Raw genomic sequence first — 23,804 nt, 5'->3', positions numbered from 1 at the left:
AACACCATCCAGCTCCATCCGCCCCCCAAAACAGACCAATTGTTTCTCTTGTCAGTTTGTTTTCTTCCATTCCTCTCTTGACAAAATTAACAAAAAATTCAAAAGGGCTCTAACCATTGACAGCTTCTGTATGGAGAGAGAGCAGACTTCAAATACTGAGGAGACTAAAAACAAACTGCCCCAGAGAAATCTCCTAAGGGGGATATGATCTGCTCCTCAATACAAAAGAATCTCATAGAAGATATCAAAAAGGCTCTCACAAGAGAGCTAGAAGAGAAATGGGAAAAGGAAAGGGAAGCTTGGCAAGAGAGCATGGAGAAGTCATTCCAAACTTTTAAAGACAGAGTGGATAAAGAAAACAAATCATTGAGAAATAAAATCAGTGAATTACAAAAGGCAAACAACTCCAAGGAAAACAGGATTAGTGAGCTGGATAAAGAAATCAGCTCTCTAAAACATAAAATGGATAAAATGGAAAAAAAATTCCATAGAAGATAAAAACACAATTGGACAATAACAAAAAGATATAAAAAAAAGTGAGTGAAGAAAATACATCATTGAAAATTAGACTCGAACAAGTAGAAATGAATGACTCAAGGAGAAACCAAGAGGTAGTCAAACAAAACCAGAGAAATGAAACAATTGAAAAGAATGCCAAGTACCTTATTAGAAAGACAACAGACCTAGAAAACAGATGCAGGAGAGACAATTTGAGAATAATCGGACTCCCTGAAAAATGTGAGGGAAAAAAAGAGCTTGGACACTATTTTCGATGAAATTATCAAAGAAAACTGCCCAGACGTTTTGGAAACAGAGGGTAAAATAGACATTGAAAAAATTCATCAATCACCTACTAAAAGGGACCCTAAAATCAAAATGCCAAGAAATATAGTGGCCAAGTTCAAGAAACATCAGACAAAGGAAAAGATATTGGAAGCTGCTAGAAAAAAGCAATTCAGATATGGAGGATCCACAATAAGGATAACCCAGGATCTAGCAGCGTCCACATTAAAAGAACACAGGGCCTGGAATATGATATTCTGAAAGGCTAAGGAACTTGGTATGCAGCCAAGAATAACTTACTCAGCAAGAATGAGCATCGTTTTCCAGGGAAGAAGATGGACATTTAACAAAATAAATGAATTCCATCTATTTTTGATGAAAAAACCAGACCTACATAAAAGATTTGATCTTCAAATACAGAACTCAAAAGAGATTTCTAAAAAGGTAAAAAGAAATCTTGAGAACTATACTTCTGTCAAAAAAATATGTAAAGAACATATGTAAAATTTGTCTTAGAAACTAGAGGTGGAAAGGAGATTGTATCATAAAAAAGTATAAAGTGGTGGTACTACATCTCATGAAGAGGCAAAGGTAACCTATTATATCTGAGAGAAAGCAAGGAGGGAGATGAACATAGCGTGTATCAATAGACATATTCGATTTATGGTGAAACTTCTTCCACTTCATTGAAAAGTGAAAGGGAAGGAGTAAGCTAAGGGGAAGGGAATACAGAACTTTTGAGGAAAAGGGATAAAATAAGGGGAGGAACTTTAAGGTGGGGGAGGGATACTAAAAAGGGAGGGGTGTGAAAAGCAAGTGGTGTTCACGAATTTAATATTGGGTAGGGGGGTAAGAGGGAAGGAAAGGGGAAAAGCAAAAGCAGGGGTTAATAGGATGGCAAGCAATATAGAAACAGTTATTCTAACCATAAATGTGAATGGGGCAAACTGCCTCATAAAGAGATAGTGATTAGCAGACTGGATAAAAAGTCAGAATCCTACTATATGTTGTTTACAGGAAACACACCTGAAACAGGGTGATGCATTCAAACTAAAAGTAAAAGGGTAAAGCAGAATCTATTATGCTTCAGGCAAAACCAAAAAAGCAGGAGCCATCCTCATATCAGATCAAGCAAAAACAAAAATTGATCTAATTAAAAGAGATAAGGAAGGGCATTATATCCTGCTAAAGGGTAATATCAATAATGAAGCAGTATCAATATTAAACATGTATGCACCAAGTGGTGCAGCATCTAAATTCTTAAAAGAGAAATTAAAAGAGCTGCAAGAAGAAATAGATAGCAAAACTATAATAGTGGGAGATCTCAACCTTGCACTCTCAGAATTAGATAAATCAAACCACAAAATAAATAAGAAAGAAGTTAAAGAGGTAGAAAAGTTTGATATGATAGATCGTTGGCAAAAGCTAAATGGAGACAGAAAGGAGTATACGTTCTTCTCAGCAGTTCATGGAAACTATACAAAAATTGACCATATACTAGGGCTTAAAAACCTCAAAATCAAATGCAGTAAGGCAGAAATAGTAAATGCATCCTTTTCAGACCACAATGCAATCAAAATTACATTTAACAAAAAGTCAGGGGAAAATAGACCAAAAAATAATTGGAAACTAAATAATCTTATACTAAAGAATGATTGGGTAAAACAGCAAATCATAGACATAATTAAAACTTCACCCAAGAAAATGACAGTGATGAGACATCATACCAAAATGTGTGGGATATAGCCAAAGCAGTAATAAGGGAAAGTTTCATATCTCTACAGGCCTATTTGCATAAAATAGAGAAAGAGAGGGTGAACGAATTGGGCTTACAACTAAAATTGCTAGAAAGGAACAAATTACAAACCCCCAGACAAACACAAAACTTGAAATTCAAAAAATAAAAGGTGAGATTAATAAAATTGAAAGCAAAAAACTATTGAATTAATTAATAAAACTAAGAGTTGGTTCTATGAAAAAACCAACAAAATAGACAAACCCTTAGTAAACCTGATTTAAAAAAGGAAAGAGAAAAAGCAAATTGTTAGTCTTGAAAATGAAAAGGGTGAACTCACCACTAATGAAGAGGAAATTAGAACAATAGTTAGGAGCTGCTTTGCTCAACTTTATGCCGATAAATTCGATAACTTAAGTGAAATGGAAGAATACCTTCAAAAATATAGCTTGCCTAGATTAACAGAGGAAGAAGTAGGTAGTCTAAATAGTTCCACCTCAGAAAAAGAAATAGAACAAGCTATTAACCAACTTCCTAAGAAAAAGTCCCCAGGACCAGATGGATTTATATGTGAATTCTACCAAACATTTAAAGAACAACTAACTCCAATTCTATGTAAACTATTTGAAAAAATAAGGATTGAAGGAGTCCTACCAAATTCCTGCTATGACACAGACATGGTACTGATACCTAAACCAGGTCGATTGAAAACTGAGAAAGAAAATGATAGACCAATTTCCTTAATGAATATTGATGCTAAAATCTTAAATAAGATATTAGCAAGTAGATTTTAGAAAATCATCCCCAAGATAATACACTATGACCAAGTGGGATGTACACCAGGAATGCAGGGCTGGTTTAATATTAGGAAAACTATTAGTATAATTGACCATATTAATAATCAAATTAATAAAAACCATATGATCATCTCAATAGATGCAGAAAAAGCATTTGGTAAAATTTAGCATCCATTCCTACTAAAAACGCTTGAGAGTATAGGAATAAATGGACTATTCCTTAAAATAATAAGGAGCATATATTTAAAACCTTCAGTTAACATCATATGTAATGGCGATAAACTGCAGCCTTTCCCAGTAAGATCAGGAGTGAAACAAGGTTGCCCACTATCACCATTACTATTCAATATAGTACTAGAAACTCTAGCCTCGGCAATAAGAGCCGAGAAAGAGATTCAAGAAGTTAGAGTAGGAAATTAGGAAATCAAATTATCACTTTTTGCAAATGACATGATGGTATACTTAGAGAATCCCAAAGACTCTGCTAAAAAGCTATTAGAAATAATTCAGAATTTAACACGTTGCAGGATACAAAATAAATCCACATATATCCTCAGCATTTTTATACATTACCAACACAATCCAACAGCAAGAGATACAAAGAGAAATTCCATTCAAAATAACGGTCGATAGTATAAAATATTTGGGAATATATCTACCAAAGGAGAGTCAGGAATTATATGAGCAAAATTACAAAACACTTGCCACAAAAATAAAGCAGATTTAAATAATTGGAAAGACATTCAGTGCTCTTCGATAGGCTGAGTGAATATAATTAAGATGACAATACTCCCTAAACTAATCTATTTATTTAGTGCTATACCAATCAGACTTCCAAAAAAAGTCTTTTAATAACCTAGAAAAAATAACAACAATTCATATGGAAAAACAAAATGTCGAGAATTTCAAGGGAAGAAATGAAAAAAAAAAAATAAATGAAGATGGTCTAGCTGTACCTGATCTAGAACTGTATTATAAAGCAACAGTCAGCAAAACCATTTGATATTGGCTAAGAAATAGACTAGTTGATCAGTGGCATAGGTTATGTTCACAGGGCAAGATAGTGAATAAAAATAGCAATCTAGTGTTTGACAAACCCAAAGATCCCAAATTTTGGGATAAGAATTCATTATTTGACAAAAACTGCTGGGAAAACTGGAAATTAGTATGGCAGAAACTAGGCATGGGCCCATATTTAACACCACATACTAAGATAAGATCAAAATGGGTCCAAGATTTAGGCATAAAGAATGAAATCATAAATAAATTGGAGGTACATGGAATGGTTTACCTCTCAGACTTACGGAGGAGGAAGGAGTTTGTGTCCAAGGGAGAACTAGAGACCATTATTAATCACAAAATGGAACATTTTGATTACACCAAATTAAAAAGTTTCTGCACAAACAAAATTAATGTAAACAAGATTAGAAGGGAAGTAACAAATTGGGAAAACATTTTTCCAGTTAAAGTTCTGATAAAGGCCTCATCTCCAAAATATACAGAGAATTGACTTTAATTTATAAGAAATCAAGCCATTCTCCAATTGATAAATGGTCAAAGGATATGAACAGACAATTTTCAGATGATGAAATTAAAACTATTTCCACTCATATGAAAGAGTGTCCCAAATCACTATTGATCAGAGAAATGCAAATTAAGACACCTCTGAGATATCATTACACACCTGTGAGATTGGCTAAGATGACAGGAAAAATTAACTATGAATGTTGGAGGGGATGTGGGAAAACTGGGACACTGATACATTGTTGGTGGAGTTGTGAAAGAATCCAACCATTCTGGAGAGCAATCTGGAATTATGCCCAAAACGTTATCAAAATGTGCATACCCTTTGTCCCAGCCATACTACTACTGGGCATATATCCCAAGGAAATACTAAAGAAGGAAAAAAGACCTGTATGTGCCAAAATGTTTGTGGCAGCCCTTTTCATAGTGGCTAGAAGCTGGAAAATGAATGGATGTCCATCAATTGGAGAATGGTTGGATAAATTATGGTATTTGAATGTTATGGAATATTATTGTTCTGTAAGAAATGACCAACAGGAGAAATACAGAGAGGCTTGGAGAGACTTACATCAACTGATGCTAAGTGAAACGAGCAGCACCAGAAGATCATTATACACTTCAACAATGATATTGTATGAGGATGTATTCTGATGGAAGTGGATATCTTCAACATAGAGAAGAGCTAATCCAATTCCAATTGATCAATGATGGACAGAATCATCTACATCCAGAAGAGGAACACTGGGAAATGAATGTAAACTGTTAATTTTACCTTCTGAATCCAATTTTTCTTGTGCAACAAGAGAACTGTACGGATCTGCACACATATATTGTAACTAGGAAATACTTTAACATGTTTAACATGTATATGACTATCTGCCATCTAGGGGAGGGGGTGGAGGGAGGGATGGGAAAAGTTATAACAGAAGTGAGTGCAAGGAATAATGGTGTAAAAATTACCCATTGATTTTGTTCTGTCAATAAAATGCTATAATTAAAATTTGAAAAAAAATAAAGTTGTTCATTTCTATAACAAAAAAAAATTTTTTTGACCTGAGCTTAACACCCCTTTAACCTCAATGAGAATGACTTTACTTGAAGGTTTTTTGGTTTAGCATGAGCTGCAGAGAGGTTGCAGGCTGTCTGACTCTGTTCCAAGCCTTGATTTCTTGTGTTGTTTTTTTTTTTTTTAATTCATTTTTCCAAATTATCCCCTCCCTCCCTCCACTCCCTCCCCCCGATGGCAGGTAATCCCATACATTTTACAAGTGTTACAATATAACCTAGATACAATATATGTGTGTAAATACCTTTTTCTTGTTGCACATTAATTATTAGCTTCCAAAGGTATAAGTAACCTGGGTAGATAGACAGTAGTGCAAACAATTTACATTCGCTTCCCAGTGTTCCTTCTCTGGGAATAGTTATTTCTGTCCATCATTGATCAACTGGAAGTGAGTTGGATCTTCTTTATGTTGAAGATTTCCACTTCCATCAGAATACATTCTCATACAATATTGTTGTTGAAGTGTATAGAGATCTTCTGGTTCTGCTCATTTCACTCAGCAACAGTTGCTTTAATTCTCTCCAAGCTCCTCTGTATTCCTCCTGCTGGTCATTTCTTACAGAGCAATAATATTCCATAACCTTCATATACCACAATTTACCCAACCATTCTCCAATTGATGGACATCTATTCAACTTCCAGTTTCTAGCTACAACAAAAAGAGCTGCCACAAAAATTTTGGCACATACAGGTCCCTTTCCACTGTTTAGTATTTCTTTGGGATATAATCCCAATAAAAGCAATGCTGGGTCAAAGGGTATGCACAGTTTGACAACTTTTTGGGCATAGTTCCAAATTGCTCTCCAGAATGGCTGGATTCTTTCACAACTCCACCAACAATGTATCAGTGTCCCAGTTTTCCCACATCCCCTCCAACATTCATCATTATTTGTTCCTGTCATTTTAGCCAATCTGACAGGTGTGTAGTGGTATCTCAGAGTTGTCTTAATTTGCATTTCTCTGATCAGTAGTGATTTGGAACACTTTTTCATATGAGTGGAAATAGTTTCAATTTCATCATATGAGAATTGTCTGTTCATATCCCTGGACCATTTATCAATTGGAGAATGGTTTGGTTTCCTATAAATCAGGGTCAGTTCTCTATATATTTTGGAAATGAGACCTTTGTCAGAACCTTTACTTTTAAAAATATTTTCCCAATTTGTTACTTCCCTTCTAATCTTGTTTGCATTAGTATTGTTTGTACAGAAACTTTTTAGTTTGATGTAATCAAACTCTTCTATTTGGTGATCAATAATGATCTCTAATTCTCCTCTGGTCATAAATTCCTTCCTCCTCCACAGGTCTGAGAAGTAGACTATTTTCTGTTTCTCTAACCTATTTATTATCTCATTCTTTATGCCTAAATCATGGACCCATTTTGATCTTATCTTGGTATATGGTGTTAAGTGTGGATCCATATCTAATTTCTGCCATACTAATTTCCAGTTTTCCCAACAGTTTCTTCCGAATAATGAATTTTTGTCCCTAATGTTGGTATCTTTGGGTTTGTCAAAGATTAGATTGCTATAGATGTACCCTTTTTTGTCCTTTGTAACTAATCTGTTCCACTGATCTACCGTTCTATTTCTTAGCCAGTACCAAATGGTTTTGGTGACTGCTGCTATATAATATAGCTTTAGATCAGGTACACTTAGACCACCTTCCTCTGACTTTTTTTTCATTAGTTCCCTTGCAATTCTCGACCTTTTATTCTTCCATATGAATTTTGTTGTTATATTTTCTAGGTCATTGAAATAGTTTCTTGGGAGTCTGATTGGTATAGCACTAAATAAATAGATTAGTTTGGGGAGTATTGTCATCTTTATTATATTCACTCGGCCTATCCAAGAGCACTGAATATCTTTCCAATTATTTAAATCTGACTTTATTTTTGTGGCAAGTGTTTTGTAATTTTTCTCATATAATTCCTGACTTTTCTTTGGTAGATGGATTCCCAAATACTTTATACTCACAACATTTGTTTGGAATGGAATTTCTCATTGTATCTCTTGCTGTTGCATTTTGTTGGTGATATATAAGTATGCTAAGGATTTATGTGGATTTATTTTGTATCCTGCCACTTTGCTAAAATTCTGAATTATTTCTAATAGCTTTTTAGCAGAGTCTTGGGGGTTCTCTAAATATACCATCATGTCATCTGCAAAGAGTGATAGTTTGATTTCCTCATTTCCTACTCTAATTCCTTGAATCTCTTTCTCGGCTCTTATTTCCGAGGCTAGCGTTTCTAGTACTATATTGAATAGTAATGGTGATAGTGGGCAACCTTGTTTCACTCCTGATCTTACTGGGAAAAGTTGCAGTTTATTTCTATTGCATATTATGCTTACTGAAGGTCTTAAATATATGCTCCTGATTATTCTAAGGAATAATCCATTTATTCCTATACTCTCAAGAGTTTTTAGTAGGAATGGATGTTGGATTTTGTCAAATGCTTTTTCTGCATCTATTGAGATGATCATATAGTTTTATTAATTTGATTATTAATATGGTCTATTATACTAATAGTTTTCCTATTAATAAACCAGCCCTGCATTCCTGGTATGAATCCTACTTGATCATAGTGTATTATCCTGGGGATATTTTCTGAAGTCTTTTTGTTAATATCTTATTTAAGATTTTAGCATCAATATTCATTAAGGAAATTGGTCTACAATTTTCTTTCTCAGTTTTCGATTGACCTGGATTAGGTATCAGTACCATGTCTGTGTCATAAAAGGAGTTTAGTAGGACTCCTTCATTCCCTATTTTTTCAAATAGTTTATATAGCATTGGGGCTGATTGTTCTTTAAATGTTTGGTAGAATTCACATGTAAATCCATCTGGTCCAGGGGATTTTTTCCTGGGGAGTTGATTAATAGCTTGTTCTATTTCTTTTTCTGAAATGGGACTATTTAAGCAATTTATTTCCTCCTCTGTTAATCTAGGAAGCCTATATTTTTGGAGGAAGTCATCCATTTCACTTAAGTTATCAAATTTATTGGCATAAAGTTGGGCAAAGTAACTCCTTATTATTTCTCTAATTTCCTCTTCATTGGTGGAAAGATCCCCCTTTTCCTTTGTAAGACTAACAATTTGATTTTCCTCTTTCTTTTTTCTGATCAGATTTACGAAAGGTTTATATATTTTATTGGCTTTTTCATAAAACCAACTCTTGGTTTTATTTATTAATTCAATAGTTTTTTTTTACTTTCAATATTATTGATTTCTCCTTTTAATTTTTGTATTTCAAGTTTAATTTTTGGTTGGGGGTTTTTAATTTGGTCTTTTTCTAGCCTTTTAAGTTGCAAGCTCAATTCGTTAATCTTCTCTTTCTCTACTTTCTTCAAATAAGCCTCTAAAGATATAAAATTTCCCCTTATTACTGCTTTAGCTGCATCCCACAGATTTTGTTATGATGTCTCATCATTGTCATTATCTTGGGTGAAATTATTAATTGTTTCTATAATTTGCTCTTCCACCCAGTCATTTTTTAAGATGAGATTATTCAGTTACCAATTACTTTTTGCTCTATTTACCCCTAACTTCTTGTTGAATGTAGTTTTTATTGCATTGTGGTCTGAGAAGAAGGCATTTACTATTTCTGCCTTCCTGCATTTCATTTTGAGATCTTTATGTCCTAATATATGGTCAAATTTTTTGTATAGGTTCCATGAATTCCTGAGAAGAACGTATACTCTTTTCAATCACCATTCAGTTTTCTCCAAAGTTCTATCATACCTAGTTTTTCTAATGTTCTATTTACCTTTTTAAATTGCTTTCTTATTTGTTTTGTAGTTTGATTTGTCTAAATCTGAGAGTGCAAGATTCAGTTCTCCCACTATTATAGTTTTGCTGTCCATTTCTTCTTGCAACTCTCTTAACTTTTCCTTTAGGAAGTTAGATGCTATACCACTTGGTGCATATATGTTTAGTATTGATATGTCTTCATTGTCTATGCTACCTTTTAGCAGGATATAGTTTCCTTCCTTATCTTTTTTAATTAGATCAATTTCTGCTTTTGCTTAATCTGAGATAAGGATGACAACCCCTGCTTTTTTGGCTTTACCTGAAGCATAATATATTCTGCTCCAATCTTTTATCTTTAATCTGTGTGTATCTCCCTGTTTAAGTGTGTTTCCTATAAACAACATATTATAGGGTTCTGACTTTTGATCCAGGCTGCTATCCTTCTCCATTTAATGGGAGAGTTCTTCCCATTCACATTTACATTTAAAATTACTAATTCTGTATTTCCTGCCATCATATTATCCCCAGATTATGCTTTTTTTATCCCTTGACCTCCCTGAACCCCTTCCCCAATATTTAATTTATAGACCTCACTTGTGATGCATAGCACTCTCTTTTTACTATCCCTCCACTCTCCTTTTAAGTCCCTTTCCTTATTCCCCTTTTCATTTTCCCTTTTCTTCTCCCCCGTTTTAATGAGGTGAGAGAGGATTCTCTGAAAAACAAATATGTCAATTATTTACTGATTGAGCCTACTCTGATGAGAATAAGATTCACACAATGTTTCTCCCCCTCTCTAAATTCCCTTAGATGTGGTAGATTTTCTATGTCTCTTCCTGGGATGTAGTTTCCCTCTTTTTATTACTCCTTCCCCTTTTCTGATACTATCCCCTTCCCTTTACTACTTCCTTTTTTCTTTATATTATATCAGTAAAATCAAATTATCCATGAGGACTTTCTTTATTTCTACAACAGTTATAGTTCTGAAGAGTTCTTTTTACATTTTTCTGCTTCTCTTCAGTCTTATGGATGTAGATCAAATTTTTTTGTTTAAGTCTGTTTTGTTTTGTTTTTTTGCTTAGAAACAAATGGAATCCCTCTGTTTCATTAAAGGAGCATCTTCTTCCATGGAAGAAAATGCTAAACTTAGCTAGGTAGTTTATTCTTAGTTGCAATCCTTGTTCTTTTGCTTTTTGGAATATCAGGTTCCAGGCCCTTCGATCCTTTAATGTGGAGGCAGCCAGATCTTGAGTGACCCTTATTATGGCACCTTGATAGTTGAATTGTTTTTTCCTTGCTGCTTGCAATATTTTTCTTTAGTTTGTTATTTCTGCAGTTTAGCCACACTGTTTTGTGGAGTTCTTTTTTAGGGTCTTTTTCAGAAGGTGTTTGATGAATTCTTTCAACGCCTATTTTCCCTTCTGTTTCTATTATCTCTGGACTGTTCTCTTTGATGATTTCCTGTAAAATAGAATCTAGGCTCTTTTTTTGATCAAAGTTTTCAGGAATTCCAATGATCCTCAGATTATCTCTTTTAGATCTATTTTCCAGTTCTATAGATTTTCCCAGTAAGTATTTGACATTATTCTCCAGCTTTTCATTTGTTTTTGTTTTTGTTTTTGTTTTTGTTTTTGTTTTTGTTTTGTTTGACTGATTCTTGGTTTCTCAATGAATCATTCATTTCTATTTGTTCAGTCCTGATTTTTAATGAGTTATTTTCTTCCTTCATATTTTTTAGTTCTTTTTGTATATGCTCAATTGAGTTTTTAAATGAATTATTTTGCTCTGTTGAATTTATTTTTCATTTCACTATTTTTTTGTAGCAAGTTATTTTCTTTTTTCCAATTCAGAAATCCTACTTTCTTAAGACTTTTTATCTTTTCCAATTCAGAAATCCTACTTTCTTGAGAATTTTTTATGTTTTCCAATTCAGAAATCCTACTTTCCTGTAATTTTTTAGCCTTTTCTAATTCACAAATTTTGTTTCCCTGCACCTCCTGTGAATTCTTTATTTTTTCCAACTCAAATTTCAGGACGTTGTTATTCTCTACCATAGCTTCTCTTTCCTTTCCCCATTTTTCTTCAAACTCTCTTAATTTTTAATAGTCTCTTCTAGGAGAGAGTTATATGATGGTGGGAAGGTATCATTCCCTTTTAGGGTGTTATCTGCAGAATATCTGCTGTTTGTTTCCTCAGGGTTGGATACATGCTCTTCTCTGTTTAGAAGGTGGCGATTGTTCTCTTCATCGGCTTACTCATTGTTAAAATCTGTTAGGATTTGCCTTTGGTGTAAAACGTTTATTTATTTACCAGCTTCCTCCCAGACTGAAGGTAGAGTGCAACAACCCTGTTCCTGAGGTAAGAGAGAGCTCTGGAAGTGAGTTCCTCTCCCCCCCCTCCCTGTAAATGCCTTAGAGGTGGTTAGCAGGGCTTTGCTGTGAGGAGTGCTCAATGAAGGACCCGGCTGTGTGGCCTAGTGATTGCCCTGAGGTTTAAGTGAATGTATCACAAACCCCTGCCAATGGATATCAGTCACTGAGGAAACTGCTGTCCCTACTACAAAAGTTCCACTTCTCTGGGAGTTTCTCTTCTCTGGGAATTCCACTGCTGTTAGAAATCCAGTGCCTTAGGCTGAGCCCTGAACTCTGTGGATTAGAGGCTTCCTTGGGCTTTATCCCCAATATTCAGGCTCTCAACTACCCCAAGGAGTAGCCCTGGACAGCAGAAGAAGTCTGCAGAGTCTGCACAGCTGTGAGGAGATCTATTGGGTCACTTCCTGATTGTAGTGGATTAAGGATCTGACTTTATATTTTAAAGTGGCTTGATTTCTCTTTTAAATTGCTGTTTTATAAGCAGCGAAGAGCTATCAGCCTGTGTCAGATTCCTCCATCTCAGTGGCTTCTCTGATCCCAGAGTTCTCCCCAGCCCATTTGGCACAGTATGCTAGCACCCAGTCCAACCCTGTCTGTGTTGGCCTTTTTTTTTTTTTTTTCTTCCCCTCAGAAGCAACCTTTTCTGTTGAATTTCCAGATTCTCTTCAGCTGGTAAGTTGTGCTTCTAATCCTTGTCTTTTTTATCAGTCCAGCGTTATTTTTGAGGCTGATTTAAATAATTGGTAATGAGGGAAGGAGAGGGCTTATAAGTTCGCATGTATCTTCTCTGCCATTTTGGCTCTGCCCCCCCAGTTGATATCTCTATTGGTCTCTTATCTCTCCCATTCTATTATTTTCTTATATTTATTTGCATTACTCATTTAAGTCATTACTTATTTCCTATTTCTACTTGCTATTTTCTGGAACTCTGGACTCAGTTTGATATATCTTTCCCTTTTTCCTTTACTTTTAAAAATTTCCTTCTTTTGGTATTTGTGAAACCTCATCAGATATGATTTTACTTTCTTACTCTTCTTTTTCTTTAATTTTTTTCTGCCTCTTGTACAATATTGCAAATTTCTATCTATAGTTCTTTAGGTACATTATCTACCAGATCTAATCTTTTAAAATCTATTTATCACTTCTACTTCATCTTCATAATTTTGGGATCACATAATTAAGGAACAATGTGAATGCATATGTATGAATTATAATGGTAGCCTGAGCCACCATTTTCTCTCTCTCTTTCCCATAAAGTTCCTAATTTCTAGAACCATGCATGTTAAGAAAATGATTTAACTAGAGGTATCCTAACTTCTAATGAGAAAAATTCTGCTACTTTTTTCATAATCTTTGGTTCTTTTTAGCCCTCTCCAATAGCTCAATTAAAAATTAATTAAATTTTAGCTTTAGATAATTCAACAAATTTCCCAAAAAGATAGAGTGGAATGAGTCTCAGTTTAATATGAATTAAGCATAGGGCAACTATTTATTTCTTGTAAGCAAAATAAATGCTCGCACAACTCCTCATTACATCACATCTAAATTATAGCAATAAGCTGTTGGATGATTTCCTTGCCATAAGTTTCTCCCTCCTAGGTCCATCTATTTGCCTTTCTCAGGCACAGATGTATAATGTTACCGTATTTGAACTTCTTTGAATATTGCCTCCAGCATTAAATTTAAAATTGTCTTTTTTTTCAAAGTTTTTCATAACTTACCATTCCTCTACCTTTTCAGTCTTCTTATTCTTCATATCACTTCCTTGTACTTAGAGATACAGTGACACACCTTTTTGCTATCTACTGCAGACCCTCTATGATTTGAATTTTCATTCACTGCTCCAAGGCAGGAATGATCCCCTTCATCCTCTCTAACTTCTGGGCTTTGCTAGTTTATTTTTTAAACAACCTTCTAAAATCCCACCCTCAACAGATAGTTTTTCTCAAGTCCCCCTTATTTCTAATGAATTCCTCTGTTAATTATCTTAAATGTATTAAAACTTCATAATTACTTTGATTTTGTCTATATGATTCTAACTCGTTTCTCAATATTTCCCTGCAGGCAAAATATGGAAAAAAGAGTTGGTAACTACAGGTATAAGCATGATTCATGTTCAAGGTGGCATGAGTCCTGAGAACTATTGAAGTCAACAGAAAGAACTGAAATACTTTACTATGTTCTACAGTTTTGGCAGTCCATTAGAGGAAAAATAAGTAATGGAGTTTGTGAAGTTGAATGGGATAAGTGATTAGAAGTATTGTGCATATGCATAGAAAATAACTGAATGGAAGCAAGGTAAGGGAGCTTAATTTGAAAAGAAGTGATAAGGATTTGGAGATTTAATAGGAAGTATGTTGAGAATTCAGAGTATGATCATACAGGTGCTTATGTGTACTGGATATAAAAGACTAACAGATTCAGGGGAATTTACAAAATATAATATGAAGGCTTTAAAATATGTTGAACATTATTGCTAGTTTTTCTTATGGTGGTGGATAGCAGGATTGGAGAACAATGGTAAGGTGCTGAAATCATAAAAAAAAACTTAATAAAGAATAAGTATCTATAACGAGAACAGAAAACATACATTCTTACCTTTAGATCTAAGTTTAATAGGATTTTGTAATATTAACTTTTAACATTTAACTAAATGATGAAAATTGATAATTTTTGACAAACCATGCTTTTTTTAAACAGTCTATTCTCTTTGAAATATGAAAAAAAAATCAGTTAGCTATGGTAAGTGAAATTTTATATCCATATGTGAAACTCTTGTGCAAAATATATGTAGATATAGATACATGTGTGTATATGTAATCTGAAATTAACATAGAAACATTACCAAGCGGAATATGTAGACAAGTTTGTTTGAGGAAGAGGTGGGATTAAGTGAAGGTCTGATTCTAAAATGACAGTTGAAAAATCCTTAAATGAAACCTCTGTGAATTGAATTCCCTTTCTTAACTACTGAGCTCTCTTATAATTTTCAGCTTGTTACCTAAAAGGTTATATATGCAGATTTCACTCAGCCCTGAAGCACTTATTTAAAATTCATGTATTACAAATTTTAGATCAATTTAGACTCATGAGCCTTTTGCTGGGACTGTATCCAAACAGTAACTTAGTTTTATTAGTAGGATGATTATAGTAAAATATCAAATAACTTGAAATTACATAATAAAAAGGGCAAGGAGCAACTGTAGCTGATTTTTCAAAAGAAGTGAATTTTAGCATGATAATAGCATGAAATATAAATAAAGAATTGGTCTTGAAAAAAGAGATTCAATCACAGTCTCAAAGAGTCCATTGTTGAATTATAATGTATAAGTAAGTTCTGAAGGAAAAGTGAAATAATAGATCTGATCAGAGAAATATTTCATTTATCTTTTGAATCAGCTGTAAAAATCAAAGACTGGGAAATAACCAGTGTTTTACTCATCCTTCAAAAAGATAAGAAGGGTAATTCTGGAAATGCAATTTAATTTTAGTACCCATTTTCAGATGGGAAAACATCAATAACTATATGATTATGCATAAATGGGATCTAAAAAACCATAGAATTGAGTGACACAGAGGGACTAAAAGAGTCAGAGGAAGGAGAAATAGGAATAAGGTCATATTCAGATATAAGTATAAATTATCTTTCACCATACCATTTGTCACAATTGGCAAATTAGGAATGTGTTAGAACAATGCTATAATGCTATAGGATTACTGTGACAACCCCCAGACATTTTTAAAAATATCCAACCATGGCTGAGAGTGACAACTGTAATCATAGATCCTAGAAAGTTTCATGACTTTTGCATTGGCCAACTGCCTGTATATAAATAAAAATATCATAGAAAAATTGTATTATAGCAATTTGTAATTAATATCATCTAATTCTCATATCAAAGTTTCTTTATTCTCCTTGTGACTACTCCATACCCTTTCTTAGGTTAGGCAGGTATATATTGAATATATCCCATTTTTACTCAGAGCTGGCTGTATGCTAAGTTATTAATTGCTAATTAAAAAATTAGCAAATGGAAACATAGAGTGTAACTCTCACACAAATGTTCAAAGAGTAATTTTATTTTGCTTTACAAAAAGAATTATGCTAGGTGCTAAATGAGGTATATAGTTTGGGGAAAAAAAAACTATTATTACCCTCATACTGGGCAGATCAGATATGAATGCACTAATTGGGAGGCAGCAAGGCATAATATATAAACTGATGGATCTTTAATCAGCAAGATGATCATTCAAATCATATTTACCAGATTAAATGAATATCATTCTGTTTTCTTATTTACAAATGTACATTAATAACACCTGGGATATTGATTTCTTGGAAATATTGTGAGGTTCAAATGTGATTAAATATGCAATGGTTTTACCACCTTTTAAAGTACAATATAAAAAGGTTACTTTTCAAGATTATGAAAAGAAAGTCCTGATTGAATCTTCTGGGGGAAAGCTGTCATAAGTGGAAAGATCTGGACATTCATCTTGAAAAGTTTGCATTTTATAACCTGCAAAGTCCTCCATGAACTCAAGCAAAGTGAAACATATCATATACCAAGTAATAGCTGGAATGACCAGCTATGAATAACTCTATTATTCTCAGTAGTACAATCAACCATGACTACTCTGAAAAATGTATAATGAAAAATCCTATCCATATCAGAGAAAGAACTGATTGTGCCTGAATTCATATTGAAATTTTGTATTTCTCCCTCCCTCCTTCCTCTCCTTCTCTCCTGCTCTCTCTTTCATTCATTCCCTCTTTTCCTCCCTCTCCTCCTTCACTTCTTTTCTCCCTCCTCTTCCCTTCCCTACATCTTTCCCTCCTTCTTTCTCTCTATCCCTCTCTCTTCTCAACCTCTCTTCCTCCGTCTCTCTTCCTCTTCTTCTTTCCTTTCTTCTCCTCTTCCTCTACTTGTCCTGCCCTCTTCCTCCATCCCACTCTCTCTTTCCCCTTTATCTCTTTCTCTTTTTCTCTCCTTCCCTTCCCCCCTCCCTCTCTCTCTCTCTCTCTCTCTCTCTCTCTCTCTCTCTCTCTCTCTCTCTCTCTCTCTCTCTCTCTCTCTCTCTCTCTCTCTCTCTTTCTCTCTTCACACATACACAATTTAGTTAATCTTTATCTTGATGGTTTTTATTTTCAATAAGGTAGAGGATGTATGTTGGTTTGCTTTTTTCCCCACAATTTGACTTTTATAGAAATGTTTTGTTTAACTTCACATGTGATTCTTAATTGCGTGGGGGGGGATAAGAGAGTGAAATTTAATTGTTTTTTTTTATTTTTAAAAGCTTTTTCTTTTCAAAACATATTCACAGATAGTTTTCAACATTCACCCTTGCAAAACTTTTTGCTCCAAATTTTCCCCCTCCCTTCCTCCAAATTCCTCCCAAAGATGTCAAGTAATCCAACATTTGTTCTTCTCTACATATTTGTGCAATTATCATGCTTCATGAGAAAAATCATTTAAAAAAGGAAGAAAAAATGGGAAAGAAAACAAAATGCAAACAAACCACAAAAAAGTGAAAATACTATGTTATGATCCACACTCAGTTTCCACAGTCATTCCTTTGAATACAGATGGTGCTATCACAAGACCACTGAAACTGTCCTGAATCATCTTGCTATTGAAAAGATTTATGTTTATCATAATTGATTATCATACAATTTTGTTGTTGTTGTGTACAATGTTCTCTTGGTTCTACTCACTTCACTTAACATGAGTTCATATAAGCCCCTCCAGGTCTTTCTGAAATCATCCTTATGTTTGTTTCTTATAGAACAATAATATCTCATAACATTACTATACCATAAATCATTCAGTCATTCTCCAACTCAAGAGCATCCACTCAGTTTCTAGTTCCTTGCTAATATAAAAATCACTGCTACAAGCATCCTTTGCACATGTGGGTCCTTTTCCCATTTTTATGATCTCTTTTGCACCCAGGCCCAGTAAAGGCACTGCTGGATCAAAGAGTATGAACAGTTTGATAATCTTCTGGTCATAGTTCCATATTGCTCTCCAAAATTGTTGGATCAGTTTACAACTTAACCAACAAAGTATTAGTGCCCTAGTTTCCCACATCTCCTCCAACATTCATCATTATCTTTTCCTGTCATCTTAGCCAATCTGAGAGGTATGTAGTGATATGTCAGAGTTGTCTTAATTTGCATTTCTCTGAACAATAATGATTTAGAGCGCTTTTTCATATGGCTAGAAATGATTTAATTTCTTCATTTGAAAATTGTCTGTTCATATGCTTTGACAATGTATCTGTTGGATAATGGTTTGTATTATTATAAATTTGGAAGTCAAAATAGAAACAAATGTAAAAAAATGGCCTTAATAGAATTGGGGAAAATATTAAACAAATAGATCTAAAATAAAATGTTTCGGTTTCAAGTATAGAATCAATAGTTGCCCTTTTGTGGCTTCTATTGCTCCAGAAATTGTTTTTATTGCATTTTTAAAGGTGTTGAGAGAGGATTGGGGGAGATTTCCAATGACTTCTGTAATAAAGGCTTTATTTGTCAAACATAAAGAAAACTGAGCCAAATCTATAAAAACAAGCCATCCCCTAACTGAATGATGATCAAAATACATGAACAATATTCGGATGAAGTAATCAAAGATAAATGCTCTACCTCACTATTGACTGCAGAAATGCAAATATAAACATTTCTGAGATAATATTTCATATCTATTAGATTGACTAATAGACCAGAATAGGAACATGTCAAATGTTGGAGGAAGTATTGAGAAAATGAGACATTAAGGCACTTTTGGTCGAGTCGTGGACTGATTCAACCATTCTATAGAGCAATTTGTAATATGCCCAAAAGGCTATAAAATCTGCAATCACTTTGACCAATAAGTTTGGGAACTTGAAGTTTTACAAAAAGGAATGTTTAAATTGTGATTAAATCCCTAATTGGAGGAAAGTGAAATATTAAAAAAAGGATTTTCAAATTGTTCTAAAGTTATTTTTAATACTGAAATCACCATCCCAAAAATAAACAACTCCAATGAGAGAGTTTTATCAAGAGACAAAATACATTAAAAATAAACCTTTGTTTTTCCTTTTTAATCCATTTGACCTATTATGATAAATTGCCTTTGGAAGAAAAAATGAATCCCTTAAAATATTATGAAAGTATTATAAACTATAGGAAAATAAAAGTGGCCTTGGGCTTTTCTTCTTCTTCATAAAATCATTTTAACACTGTCAAGATGAAGTTCTCATTAAAAACAGTGGAATTCTTTTTATGAACACATCCAATATCTCCATATGATTCAGGATGTTAATAAAGGTTCTAATTAGATACCATTAGAACAATAGGGAAAATTAAGTTATTATGATTTTTATAGAAGGTACAGAGATAGATAATATTTCCAGAACTCCATGAAATTCTCTGAATGGTGATATTTGAATATAAGGTGTACTGCTTAAATTACCCTAACATTTTGCATTGTAGATGATTTTAACACCTCACTACTGTTTTACTCTTTTCACTATTTTAATCAACTTATGGGGACTTAGAGACTTCCACAGAAAATAGAAACCAATTGATAATATTCACACTGATGATACCCACATGATCAAAAGAACTTTGCTTGGATACCAAGGAAATTGGGAATGAGTCCAGGGAAAATGGGAAAAGCATAATCCAAGATCAGTTGTCCAAAAGCCAAGAATATAATTATTTTCTGAGTGACAGGACCAATTTTGGTCTTTGCATAAGATGACCTTGAGACCAGAGTGGAGAAAGAAAAGGAAGAATAATAAGGCAAGATACTTTTCCTGATTCAGCACTCAGATTATATCAGAACCTCACAGAAACCTCCCACCAATGGCAGTATATAGGAATGAATATAGAAACTATAATGTATATAGGAAGGCCAAGTTTTTTATAAGAAAAAAGGAAGACTAACATAAATCCTTCTTGAGTATTTATTCACTTTTAGCATAAGAAGAAAGTAGAAAGGAAGAGTCCAAATATGATTATTCCCAAAGAAGAGGCAAGAGTCCCAGGCATAAATAAGGTCATGTTTAGAACCTACAAATGGCTAAGCCACACACAAACTCAATGTTTTTTGAATGACTATACACAACATTTCGTGGTTCTGATTTTCTAAGTTTGTGCCAGTCCTATCATGTTGGCTTCTGGTATTCTAGAGAAGTATACTTTGAACAAGGTGTTAATTTAAAGTAATTGATGACACAATGGTTATCTAGTTTACATATATATTTCGTATATATACTTTGGTGATGTAATTGTTCTCTAAGTTCACAAATAATCAGTATGCTATAATGAGGTAATTACAATAAGTATATAAGAACCAACAAGGAGAGAGAACATTCCATCTCCCACCATCCTGGTGGCTCCCCAGCCTTCTTCATTCTTCTACTAAGACCAAGGTCCATCTGAAGGTCCCCTGGAAAGCTAGCTTGTCCCCAGACAAAAAAGACAGACTGGGAAAGATATAAAAAAGACTTTGGATTTTATTCCTGACTATTCATTTGGTGATTATTCTGCGGAAAGCAAGGCCCAGGACCTCCAGAAAGCTAACCAGAAGATTACAAATATTAGAACTATTAATTTTTAAATAAATAAAAATGATTTGAATGTTAAAAAAGAAACAAAGTGTAGTGGCTTGCTATTTCCTTCTCCAGCTCATTTCATAGATGGGGAATTAAGGCAAACAGTTATGTATCTGAGAGTAGATTTGAACTCATGAAAATGAGTCTTCCTAATTCCAAACTTAGTGCCAATTAGCTACCCTGATATTATAAAAAAAAAAAAAAAAACTTTACATTTAAAGATGTATATAATAAGTAAAGCATACTATTTTCAAAGCTATACTGCTTATGTTTATTTCCCTCAGAAATTCCTTACAAATGAACTAAATGGAGTCTGCAAGAAGATAAATGACTTTATTTAAAGTCATGCACCTATTAAGTATTTTGGGGAAAACCGTTGCCTCATTGATGATGAAAAAAATTTCTATTTAATCAACTGCCCAGATTTTTTCCGTTTTATTTACTGCTGTTCTTTAGTTTTATTCTAACATGTCAGATTTTTGTTGGGGCTATTTTTTTGGGAGAGGTTAATTTATTTATTTTAATACACATTACTTTATTAATCATGTTGGGAGAGAAAAATCACAACAAAAGTGAAAAAAACATGGGAAAGATTTTTAAAAAACAGAAAAAAGAAGCAAACATCGTATTTGTTGACTTACATTAAGGCTCCATAACTCTTTTTCTGGATGCAGATGACAGTTTTTGTCCAATGTCCATTGAAATTGTTTTGGCTCACTGAAGCTCTGAGAAGAACAAAGTCTTTCATACTTATTATCATACATTCTTATTAATATTGTGTACAATATATTACTGGTGCTACTTCTTTCACTCAGCAACAGTTCATGTAAATCATTCCTGGCCCTTCTAAAATAAACATATCATTTTTTATATAACAATAATATACTATTATCTTCATATACCTCAATTAATTCAGCCATTCTCCAATTGATGGGTATCTACTCATTTTCCAGTTATTTCATACCACAAAAAAAGCTGCTACAGATATTTTTTTGTATAACTGGGTCATTTTCTCTCCATTATGTTATTCGTGGGATACAGACCCAGTATTGGTACTTCTGGGTCAAAGGTCATACCCAGTTTTATAGCTCTTCAGGCATAGTTCCAAATTGCAGTCCAGATGATTGGATTATTTCACAATTCTACCTACAACACATTAGTGTTCCAGTTTTCCCACACCCCCTGCAACATTTATCATTGTATTTTCCTGTCTTTTAGCTTATCTGAGAGGTGTGAGGTGGTACCTCAGAGTTGTTTTAATTTGCATTTCTCTAATCTAGAGTAATTTAGAGCATTTTTAAATATGACTATAGATTGCTTTAATTTTGTCATCTAAAAATTGTTTGTTTATATTCTTTGAAGTATTTATCAATTGGGGAATGACTTGTATTCTTAAAAAGTTGATACAGTTCTTTATGTATTTTAGAAATGAGACTTTTATCAGAAACATTGGCTGTAAAGATATTTTTCTCAGCTTTGTATTTTCCTTAACATGTCAATTTTTAACACATTTACAGATAACTGAGACTGATCCATCAGTTAATTTTCTGTTATCACCATTTCCTTTTTTTTAAATTTTAATCAGGAGCTTGTCATGTCCAGCAACTATTGATTCTATACTTGAAAAGAAAGTACTCTAAAATTCTTTGACTTGTCATTTCTTTTTCATGAATCATGTTTTTCAATATATTTCTCATCATCTTAATCTATCCCCTTCTTTGCATTAAATTCACTAAATAACAGTGTGTACATTTGCTTCGTTTAGAAGCTTTTATTAAATTCCTACTAGAATTATATTTTCATAGCAGTCCAAGATGTGACCAAATGTCTCATGATGTCATGCTCTTGATTTCCTTTTGCATCCATAATAAAACCAATGCTATCAATTCCTTCATTTGTTTCACCAAGAAATATATAGGAGAAATCCTTTTATCTAGTATCAGCTTTCTTTTTTCTCCTGGTTTCATTAATAACAAAAACACAAGGTTGAAATGATTCCATTCCTATAATGTTATGAGATTTTACAAAAGGCTATGTAGCAAAGAGCTATAACATTTAGAGAATGAATAGATTATTTAAAATTTATAAATGGTTAAAATTGTGTAATTCTAAACATAGTTTGACTTTTTGCTGCTACTCTACATTGTTACTGCAGGAGGAAGCTGCTTGAAAAGAAAACAATTTCATATTTCCCATAGTTTATTAATGTGACATAATTCATTTCTAAGAAATTGATCAATATGTATTTTCTAGCACTTAAAAAGCCTGTCTTTTCTTAGAAGCAGATTCATCTTATTGCTAGAACCATAGTAGACAACTTTCCATCATGACTGCATCTACTAGTGTTTACTTTTGCAGATATAGCCCTTGAAAGTCTAAGCACTTCCATATCACAGTGATAAAACCTTGTAAAGACCTTAAAGCAAAGATCCCATGAATTATTAAAAACTTACCTTTAAACTCTCAGTTAGCATGTGAACCATCTTAGCAATACCCCCAAAGAATCACTTGTACCATGGAGATTGAAGATAATTAATTTCAGAGAAAATTAAGAATTATAAAATATGTATTGACTATTGGGTATGATCATATGTAGAAACTATGACATTATTGAAATCCAATTGTTATTATCTCACCTGTAATGGATAATTATGGGATATATACATTTTTATCTCATTTTGCTTTTCATTATTCCTTATTTTTTTTTCCTTTTAAATAAGAAGTTAAAATTATGCTGATATCTTTAAGGAGGATATTTAACATCATAGGGATACTTATGTTTGAGTGTCATTATTCAGATCAGCTTTAGAATATAATCTCAAAATGAATTAATAATAATATATTAGAGTGAGTAACTAGAATAATCATTCCATTCTTTTTTACTTTTTTAGAGTTTTTGTCAGCCTCTACTCTCAGCAGTTGTCTATAGCAATTTTCAGGGTATTCATTTCTTTGGCAAAATAAAGAAGGGGAAGGGAAAAAGTGGAAAGAGAATAGAACAAAAAAAGTGAAAGAGAGATAAGGAAGAGAAGGGTCAGGGATGGGAATGGAGGGGAAAAAGGAGAAAAGAAGGGAAGCTGTTGTTGTTGGGTGCTTTTTAATGTACTATACAAAATTCAGAGCCTTTTGAATATACCATAATTCAGATTTCACAGATCATCAATAAT

The sequence above is a fragment of the Sminthopsis crassicaudata genome, chromosome 4, assembly GCF_048593235.1.
Source record: "Sminthopsis crassicaudata isolate SCR6 chromosome 4, ASM4859323v1, whole genome shotgun sequence".
Taxonomy (NCBI): Eukaryota; Metazoa; Chordata; class Mammalia; order Dasyuromorphia; family Dasyuridae; genus Sminthopsis; species Sminthopsis crassicaudata.
Note: the sequence above shows the minus strand (reverse complement) of the source record.